Raw genomic sequence first — 11098 nt, 5'->3', positions numbered from 1 at the left:
TAAGCATTAGTAATAAGTAAAATAGAAGTGAAAGGAGTAAACAAACGCTAAGGGAGAGAGATTGAGCGTCAAAAATAGAGTGGGAAGCGATGCACGAGCGTGGTAGGGAGGCCGTGTGGAGTTGCAGCAGCTAAGGTTAGGGTTTTTGAATGAGGAAGAAAGTGAATAGTGCAGGGTATTTATAGATTTTGGGCCACACGGCCAGGGCACACTCTCGTGTTCCTCAGTTTCAGCCTTTGTGATTCGCGAATTTTGAATTTGGGCGCGTTTGACATTTAGTACACGCCTGTGTTCTTTGGGCATGTGGGTGCACACGGTCGTGTTGCACGGCCGTGTTTGGTGTTGTTCGCTTCTTCCATGCCCGTGTGGGAAATCCCCACGCCCATGCCAATCTAACAAGTTCAACCATGGGTGTTAGACACAGGCGTGTCGCACGCCCGTGCTAGTTTTTCAGTTTCAACCATAGGTCTTCCACACGGTCATGTCGCATGCTTGTGTTGTTTTAGCAGGCTCAACCACGGCCATGTCGTATGGCCGTGGCATTTTATCGTAGCCCGTGTTTGGGGAAATCCTTGCCCTGTATTCACACGGCCATAAGCACGCCCGTGTGCTTGGCCATGTCTCTGTGGAAAACCTGTATTCGAGAGCTCTGTTAGTAAGTTAGATGTTGAAGACTAAATTTTTAAAGAAGTTAATACAGTTAGTGTTCAGGTTGCCTCCCGAGAAGTGCTTATTTATAGTCTAAGCTTGACTTACCTCTCCATTGAATAATCATGGTGGTTTGAGGAGTTTATACTCCTTAATCCTATCATTAATCTCATCAAAATAAGGTTTTAAATGGGTGTTGTTTACCTTAAAGGTGTCTTACTTGGGGTGCCTTACCTTGACCGTACCGAATAGAAAGATACTAAGTACCGTAAGAGGGATTTCTTCATTCGGTATGGTAGCTACAATGTGGGGATCTGCGGTATCTAATAAGACTCTATCTTCAATTTTAAGTTGATTTGGAAAGGTATTGAGCTCATTCTGTCGTAGATTCGGTTTGTTGGGTGCTCTTGGTTTATGAGTCCACCATTCATCGAGTTCCTCGATTTGTAATCTTCGAGCTTCATGCACAGGTCCTCTACTATTACTTGAGAATGACTCGTGTGCTTCCTTCAAACTGATTTCCTATAGAGTAGGTTGTACCATATTGTCAGTTCTAGGAGAATGGGTTAAACGATCACCTTCAATTCCCGATGTGTTGCCAGAATTGCGAGATTGAAGGGTGATTGCATTATCTCCCACACGGAATGTGAGTTCACCTGTGCCAACGTCAATAATCGTTTTAGCAGTTGCTAAAAAGGGCTTTCCCAGAATTAAAGGAGTGTTGCTATCCTCCTCTATATCTAGAACAATAAAGTCAACGGGAAATATAAATTTATCAATTTTAACTAGTACATCTTCAAATAATACCCCTAGGGAACCTTATAGCTTTATCTGCTAATTGAATGCTCATCCTAGTTTGTTTGGGTTTCCCGAGACCTAATTGCCTAAACATTTTGTAGGGCATTATGTTAATACTAGCCCCTAAATCAACTAATGCATTATTAACATCTAAACTACCAATTAAGCAAGGAATCGTAAAACTCCCTGGATCTTTTAGTTTGTTCAGTAGTCTATTTTAGAGAATAGCTGAGCAAACTGCGTTTAGCTCCACGTGCGATGCCTTGTCCAACTTCTGCTTATTTGCTAAAAGTTCCTTTAAAAATTTCATTGCATTTTGCATCTGCGATAGGGCTTCAATAAACGGTAAGTTAATATGTAATTTTTTTAAGAGTTTAAGGAATTTACCAAATTGTTCATCTGAGCGGTCTTTCCTTGTCGCGTTGGGGTATGGAACACGAGGTTTGTATTCAACATTCACTGTTTTGTTTTTATTGTTATCTACCTCACCTTGACATTTGCTTACCACAGTTTCTTGCCACGGTTTTGGTTCAGGCTCAACAACTCCTTCTTCATCTTGAATATTAATTGAGTTGAGTTGTTCCCTTGGGTTGGGTTCAGTATTACTAGGCAAGCTACCTTGTGGTCATTCGGAAATTAGTTTGGAAAGTTGACCTATCTGAGTTTTGAGCCCTTGGATTGACACTTGTTGATTTTTAAGTGCTTTCTCGGTGTTCTGGAAACGAGTTTCTGACACCGAAATAAACTTTGAGAGCATCTCTTCAAGGTTCGGCTTCTTTTCCTGTTGGTAGGGTGGTTGTTGGTAGCCTGGAGGTGGTTGTGGTATTTGATTTCCTTGATCGCTCTACGAGAAATTAGGGTGGTTCCTCCAACCTGCATTGTAAGTGTTACTATATGGATTGTTTTGAGACGAGGATTATTACGCATGTAGTTTAATTGCTCGTTATCCATGTTGTGGCCATAAGGTTGGTATTTCGAATGGCTTGTTCCACCTCCACTTGCTTCGCACTACATTACTGGGTGAACCTGTGAAGAACTAAGAAACCATCAATCTTTTTATTTAAGAGTTATACCTGATTAGAGAGCATGGTGACCAAATCGACATTATAGATGCCGCCTGTTTTCGTTGGCTTTGTCCTCATGACTTGTCATTGATAGTTATTCAGTGTCATCTCCTCTATAAACTCATAGGAATCTTCAGGTGTTTTATTATTGAAGGTTTCGCCAGCAGCTGCGTCAACCATTTGTCGAGTCGAAGGATTCAGGCCATTATGGAACGTTTGAACCTGTAGCCAAAGCGGCAACCCATGGTAAGGGCACCTTCTCAAAAGGTCCTTGTATCTCTCCCATGCATCGTAGAGTGTTTCTAAATCCATCAGCACAAAAGAAGAGATATCATTACGTAATTTAGCCGTTTTAGCCGGTGGAAAATATTTTAGTAAAAATTTTTCGCTCATTTGTTCCCAAGTAGTAATTGTGGTAACGAGTTCAACCACTGTTTAGCCTTATTTTTTTAATGAAAAGGGAAATAACCGAAGGCGAATGGCATCATCAGAAACGCTATTGATCTTAAAGGTGTCGCAGAATTCTAGAAAATTTGCTAAATGAGTGTTTGGATCCTCGTCCTGCGAACCATCAAACTGAACAAATTGTTGTATCATTTGAATAGTGTTAGGTTTCAGTTCAAAATTATTTGCAGCAACAACAGGTCTAACTATACTCGATTCAGTTCCTGTTAAATTGGGCTTAGCATAGTCGTACATAGTACGAGGAGTAGGATTCTGATTCACTGGATTTGCGGCAACCACAGGAGGCAGCGGATTATTTTGATTTTCAGCCATCTCCTCGGTATTAGTGGTGTCGTCCTCGTGCTCTTCCGCTATATATAGTAAACCTCGCCTTATTTCTCTACGATTTCTACGAGCTGTGCTTTCAATTTTGCTGTTAAAAAGTAAAGGTCCTGACGGGTTTCTTCTAGTCATAAACTATAAAAACCTGCCAGCAGTAAATAAAAGAAAAATTAGTAATTAAAATAAAAACAAAATTAAATTGCAATAAAAATAAAAAATGGATAAAGTAATAAAAATTAAGTGCTCCTAATATCTTAGTCCCCGGCAATGGCGCCAAAAACATGATGATCACTAAACTAACTAAAAGTTCAACTAAGGCAAGTGCACCTATCGAACAATAGTATAGTTATGGTAAGACTGGAAATATCATATCCACAAGGACTAAAAGTGCCCTCACCATGGGTTACCTCTTTGGCTACAGGTTCAAACTTTCCACAACGGTTTGAATCCCTCAACTAAACAAATGATTGATGTAGCTGTCGGTGAAACCATTAATAATAGGACACCTGAAGAGGCTTATGAGTTCATAGAGGAGATGTCACTGAACAATTATCAGTGGCAAGTTATGAGCACAAATCTGACCAAAGTGGCCTGCATTTTTAACATCGACTCGATTACTATGCTTTCGAATCAAGTAAAACTCTTGAATAAAAAGATTGATGATTTATTTGATTCTATGGGCTCAACATGGAGAACAAGAAAATGAATTATATGGGTAATACTCCTCGACCTCAAAATAATCCTTACAGTAACACTTATAATGCAGGTTGGAGGAACCACCCAAATTTCTCATGGGGAGACCAAGGGAATCAGAGACCACTACCCCCTCCAGGCTTCCAACAACAACCTTACCAGTAAGAGAAAAAGTCGAACCTTGAGGAGATGATGACAAATTTTATTTCAGTAACAGAAACCCATTTTTAGAACACTGAAACTACACTTAAAAATCAGTAAGCATCAATTCAAGGGCTCGAGAATCAAATAGGATAGCTAGCTAAGATGATTTCAGAGAGACCACTAGGGACTCTACCTAGTAACATCGAACCCAATCCAAAAGAGCATGTGAAAGCAGTTACACTAAGGAGTGGGAAAGTGTTAGCTGAATCTGAAAAGAAGCTGCCACAAGAAGTTGACAGAAACAAAGATAAAGAGGTAAAACCTGAGAATAATGAAAAACCGGTGCTGAGGGAATATAAGCCACCAATTCCGTATCCAGCAAAGTTGAAAAAAGACTACATGGATGCACAATTCGGTAAATTTCTTGAACTTTTTGTTGAGGCTATCTCGCAGATGCCTACATATGAAATTTTTTTGAAGGAGCTTCTAACAAATAAGAGGAATTTTGAAGAGTTGTCTACAGTAGAACTCAATGAGGAATGCTCGACCATACTCCAAAATAAACTGCCAACCAAACTGAAAGATCCAGGAAGTTTTACTGTCCCCTGCTTAATTGGTAGTTTAAATGTTGAGAAGACACTAGCTGATTTAGGCACTAGCATTAATTTGATGCCTTACAAAATGTTCAAACAACTTGGCCTAAGGGAGCCAAAACCTAATAGGATGAGTATTCAACTAGCTGATAGATCTATCAAATATCCTAGGGGAATTATTGAATATGTACTCGTAAAATTAGATAAATTCATATTCCCTGTTGATTTTATTGTGCTTGATATGGATGAGGATGTTGAGGTGCCTTTAATTCTAGGTCACCCATTTTTAGCCACTGCTAGGGCTGTTATTGATGTGGGTGATGGTAAACTTGTGCTTAGAGTAGGTGACGAAGAGATTATTTTTAAAATCTACGATGCCATGAGATTTTCTAGAGAACAAGATGACTCCTGTTATTTCATTGATTCTATTGATCATGCTACTCAATATTCTTTACAGGAAATCATACATAAGGGCACATTGAAACTGTGTCTTGCCCAAGGAGAGGAGGTAAATGACGATGATTCGGTAAGACAAAAATTGAACTAAATTCTAATGACCCTTCACTGAGACAGAAGAGTTATGAGGGTATTGAGGTAAACAATGAATTAAAATTAAAACCCTCTGTTGAAGAACCTCTTAAATTGGAATTAAAGCAACTACCAAATCACCTAGAATATGCATTTCTTGGAAATAATTCCACATTACCAGTGATCATTGCTTCAGATTTACAGCAAATCGAAAAGGACGAATTACTTCAAGTATTGAAGGAGCATAAAAGGGTCATAGCTTGGAAGATTTCTGGCATAAGAGGGATTAGTCCTTTTTTTTGCACACATAAAATTTTAATGGAAGATGAATATAAACCTTGTGTGCAAGCTCAAAGACGACTGAATCTTAACATGAAGGAAGTCGTAAAAATGAGGTAATTAAACTTCTAGATGCCGGAGTTATTTATCCTATTTCTAATAGTTCTTGGGTGAGTCCTGTGTAGGTTGTTCCCAAGAAAGGAGGCATGACTGTTGTGGCTAATGAGAAGAATGAGTTTATCCCAACACGCACTGTCACGGGATAGAGAGTCTGCATTGATTATAGGAAGTTGAATGATGCCATGAGAAAAAGTCACTTTCCCTTACCTTTTATTGATCAGATGTTGGAAAGATTATCTAGGCATATGTATTATTGCTTCCTAGATGGACTCTCTGGTTACTTCCATATCCCAATAGCTCTTGAAGGCCAAGAGAAAACGACATTCACATGTCCATATGGTAAGTTTGCTTATAGAAAAATGCCTTTTGGATTATGTAATGCTCCTACTACTTTTCAGTGATACATGTTGGCCATTTTTGATGAACTCGTAGAAGACATTATGGAGGTATTTATGGACGACTTCCCGATATACGGTAGCTCTTTCCATCTTTGCTTTAAAAATTTAAAACGAGTTCTAATGAGATGTGAGGAAACGAACTTTGTACTAAATTGGGAAAAATGTCATTTCATGGTTCGTGAAGGGATTGTGTTAGGCTACAAGATTCCTAGTAAAGGGTTCGAGGTTTATAAAGTAAAAATTAAAACTATTGAGAAATTACCCCTTAGTTTAGTCAAGGCTATTCAAAGCTTTTTAGGACATGTGAGATTTTATAGAAGATTTATTAAAGATTTTTCTAAAATAGCTAAGCCTTTAACGAATTTACTAGAAAAGGATGTGCCTTTCGATTTCAATCAGGAATGTCTAGAAGCATTTAACACTTTGAAAGATAAATTAATTAATGCTCCGATTGTAGTTGCACCTGATTGGAATTTACCCTTTGAACTAATGTGTGATGCGAGTGATTTTGCAGTAGGTGCGGTTCTTGGACAGTGAAGAGACAAACATTTTCAACCAATCTATTATGCTAGCAAGACATTGACAGCCACACAGAAAAACTATACGACAACTGAAAAAGAATTATTAGTTGTGGTTTTTGCATTCGATAAATTTAGACCATATTTAATATTATCTAAAGTTGTTGTATACACTAACCATTCAGCTCTTTGATATCTCCTCTTTAAATCAGATGCAAAACCTCAACTACTAAGATGGATATTATTGCTGTAGGAATTTGATTTAGAAATTCAAGATAAAAAGGGAGCCGCAAATCTCGCAGTAGATCATCTATCCAGATTAGAAAACCCACATCTTAAGAAGCTTGATGAACATGATATAAATGACTCGTTCCCTGAAGAACAACTCTTTGCTTAATCTAACTCTGAGGAACCTTGGTTTGCAGACATTGCGAATTATTTAGCTACTAACATTACACCAAAAGTTTGACACACCAACAAAAGAAGCGATTCTTTACTGATGTGAAAAACTACTTTTAGGAAGATTCTTTTCTTTTCCGTATATGTGCAGATCAAGTCATTAGAAGATGTGTTACGAAGTCAGAAGCAAGTAAAATCTTAGAGTATTGCCACTCAGGACTGACTGAAGGACATTACAGTGGGACTAGGACCGCACATAAAGCGCTCGAATCAGGTTTTTATTGGCCCACACTATTCAAAGACACCAACAGGTATGTTACCTTTTGTGATAAATGCCAACGAATAGGTAATATCTCCGAGCACGACGAAATGCATCAAACGTATATACTTGCATGTGAAATATTTGATGTATGGGGTATTGATTTTATGGGTCCATTCTCTAGCTCCTTTGGGAACAAATACATCTTAGTACCTGTTGATTATATATCGAAATGGGTGGAAGCTTAAGCTTTACCTACTAATGATGCTAGAGTGGTGGTGAGATTCCTTAAGAAACTTTTCTCTCGATTTGGAACACCTAGAGCAATTATCAATGATAGGGGTACTCATTTTTGTAATGCTCAATTTGATAAAACCCTTAAGAAATATTGAGTTTACCACATAATAGCTACCCCTTACCATCCTCAAACTAGTGGTCAAGTCAAAGTAGCAAACCAGGAGCTTAAACGTATCCTAGAAAAGACCATAGAGTCTAATAGGAAAGATTGGGCAATAAAAGTAGATGATGCCTTATGGGCCTATAGAACTGCTTTTAAGACCCCTATAGGAACATCCCCTTACAAACTTGTTTATGGGAAAAGTTGTTATTTACCGTTTGAACTAGAACACAAGGCATTCTGGGCTATAAAGTTTCTAAACTTTGATCTCAAACTTGCAGTGAGAAAAGCTTGATGCAGTTGAACGAGCTGAATGAATGGCGAGCTAATGCATATGAGAATTCACGATTATACAATGAAGCAACAAAGTGCCGCCATGATGCTTGTTTAAAGTAACACAAGCAATTTAAAGCTAGAGATCTTGTCCTGCTATACAACTCGAGGCTCAAATTATTTCCTGAAAAGTTAAAATCATGATGGTCAGGTCCATTCATAGTCCAAACTATTTTTCTATATGGTATAGTAGAGGTAAGTCATCCAACCCACGGCACTTTCAAGGTAAACGGGCATCGTCTTAAACCTTATAATGGTGATGATTTTAAAGAATATAGAGAGGAGCTATAGCTCCGTGAACTTGCCTAAATTTACCATAAGATAAATTCGAGCTTAGACTCTAAATAAGCGCTCCTCGGGAGGCAACCCGAGCACTAACCCCACTAAAGTAGTTTTTTTTCTTTTTTTCTTTCACTTTTCATACTTTAAGTGCATGTATTTTTGACACATGGGCTGTGATAACTAGCCACGGTCGTGTGCACCACACGGCTATGACACACGGGCTTGTCCCAGACCATGGTGAAACTGCACTTCAATCTCCAAAAAAATTTCGCAGAGGCATGGAATACGATAATCAACACGGCCGTGCGATACAGCCGTGCAACCCACACGGTCTAGAAACACGAGTTGTCTGAGTCCGTGGGCAAACCTGACTACAGAACACGGGCGTGTTGGAGTACACACGGGCATGGAAGAAGCGAACAAAGGAGCACACGGTCATGTGATGCGGCCATGTGCACCACAAGGCCTTAACACACGGGCATGCCCACAAGCCCTACACGACACTGACTTCAATCATCAACCCACAAGAACAAACTAAGGCACAGGCATGTTGGAACTCACACGGGCTGGGGAGAAGCGGACGACAGAGCATACGACCGTGCGATGAGGCCGTGTGCGTCACACGGCCTGGGAACTGGGGCGTGGGCACAGGCCATGGATGATACTGACTTACAATTTCACGAAAAACATGGGCTGGGAATGTTACACACGCCCGTGGGGTCCAAAATAGGGCCTCCACGACCGTGTCCCCTTTTTAAATCAAATCCCGAACCCTAGTTTTCCTCCAGCTCCAGCACCTCACAATCTAGCTGCCAATGAGGAATTTTGAGTCTATTTATTTTTCAATTTGTTTTTCTTTTTTTTCTTTTTCTTTTTATGTTTATTTTTTTTTATTTTTCATGTTCTTAAAAGACTTTTATTAGTATAGTTTGAATTTTTTTTATCTAGCTGTTTCTTTATGACTAACCATAACAACCCTATCGATATAACTCCCTAAAACATTACTGATGACATCGTAATTTCAAAAGGTTCAGTCGAATGGTGCTACTCAGAAATATACAAACAATCCTCTATGACTACCATGACCTGCTCGACCACGACCATAGCCTCTACGACACCGACCACTACGATATTCTTTTCGCATGGCACTGTGATTGTGGAACCCAACCTCTACCACCACAGGAGTATCCTGCCCCACCTTTACCTCTGCCTAGTTACATATTCACTTCCTATCCAATGTCTATAAATTGACATTCCCCATTCCAAGGATTACATCCGAATTCAGGGCAGTTTCGCTCCTCCCTCTCTTTTATTATGCTTATATTATTATTATCTATCTTCGTACATTGAGGAGAATGTACATCTTAAGTGTGGGGAGGTTATTTATATATTTATTAGGAAATCCTTGAATTTTTATTTCAATCTCAAATAATTTCCTCATATTATTATTAGAATGAATTTGGATTGATTTATAACTTTTATTGATATGTTTTGAATTAAATCAGAGGTAATTGTGCATTGATTATTGTAATTTTAAGACATTAGAGAATCAAGCATGATAAGTTGACTTTTGAGAATTAAAATTGCTAGGTTGTTTCCCTAAATTGAGGTATTATCTTGAAATTCTAAATTCAGAGGATTGACATCAGAAACCATAATTCTCGTGAGAACTTGAGCCTTTAGAGCATATATCCTTTCTTGCTCACTTTTATTGTTGCTTATGAGTGTGTCAATACTAATTTGTTATTATAGAACTTGCTTCGATTATACATGTCGAGACCACACCATCGATTTGATATACTGAGATGACAAAGATACTTAGGTTTTAACCCACTCACTCCCTAAAAAGCCTACCTTCATAATTAACCCTTAGTGAACCCCTTTGAGCCTTAAACACCATTTCTTGATATTTTCCCACTAAAAGTTAACTCACAACTTAACCCTTTTTGATTCATCAAGAATTTCTCCCTTTTTATTGACTCCCTTTTTTTATCGAGATTTGATTTGATTAGTTACCTAACGATTTTTATCCATCTCAGTTGCTGAATTATTTATTATTATGTACCCTCTACTTTTTCTTATTCTAAAAAAAATTCGTATATTCTACTCATAAAATTTCATATTATTACAAATAGTTGGGATTAGTTAAAGTTTATTATCAAGAAAAAGCTCACGTCATTAGTTATGGATAGTTTTATTCTGGCACTTGTTTGTAATTCAGTAATTGGATTTATTTTCTAAAGTTGGTAATTTATTAAATTAGTCTCGATTCTAACCCTCTTTTTTAGCCTTTATCCACACCTTTAACCCAAGCCCCATTAAAACCCTGCTAAAGACCTTTTGATTTGTGTATCATCTCATTTATAGTGGTGGAGATTTGATTTTCACGCAAGCCTATGGTAATAACTTTTCATGTTTGACTATTGAGTGCCTGATTATTGAACCTTAAACACTTTGAGCAATTTGAGTGAATCTTTAGTGATGATGTCAACTTTTGTCGATTTAAAATTAAAGGTAATTATTTAGATAAGGGGGGATACCTATAATTTTATGATTAAAATGCTCAGCTTGGATTATTTGAAACTTTAATGTTCTTTTAGTCAAATTCTCAATGTATGACTACTTGTGGATTATTTCGAATACATTATTGATGAGAATTATAAGTTGAAAAGAATTTATTTTAATTGTGAGTTGAGGATTTTTGCTTGTGGACAAGAAAATGCTTAAGTGTGGGGATATTTGATAAACCATAAGTTATACATTTTTTTACCCCATGCTTGGCATATTTATGGATGATTTTTTCCTTGGTTTTATTGAATTCGATATTCCTAATTCTTTAATTTCATGTTTTATACTCTG

At 37.9% G+C, this 11098-nt stretch overlaps 1 non-coding gene across 1 annotated transcript; it reads left to right on the top strand.

The window, feature by feature from the left end:
* Positions 1-2748: 2748 nt before the first annotated feature.
* On the top strand, positions 2749-2855 carry LOC128282737 (small nucleolar RNA R71). Its single transcript, XR_008273092.1, has one exon. It is a non-coding gene; the product is annotated as a small nucleolar RNA R71 (small nucleolar RNA).
* The last annotated feature ends 8243 nt before the right edge of the window (positions 2856-11098 follow it).

The sequence above is a fragment of the Gossypium arboreum genome, chromosome 10 (genome assembly GCF_025698485.1).
Source record: "Gossypium arboreum isolate Shixiya-1 chromosome 10, ASM2569848v2, whole genome shotgun sequence".
Classification (NCBI taxonomy): Eukaryota; Viridiplantae; Streptophyta; class Magnoliopsida; order Malvales; family Malvaceae; genus Gossypium; species Gossypium arboreum.
This window is presented reverse-complemented; position numbering and strand designations above follow the sequence as displayed.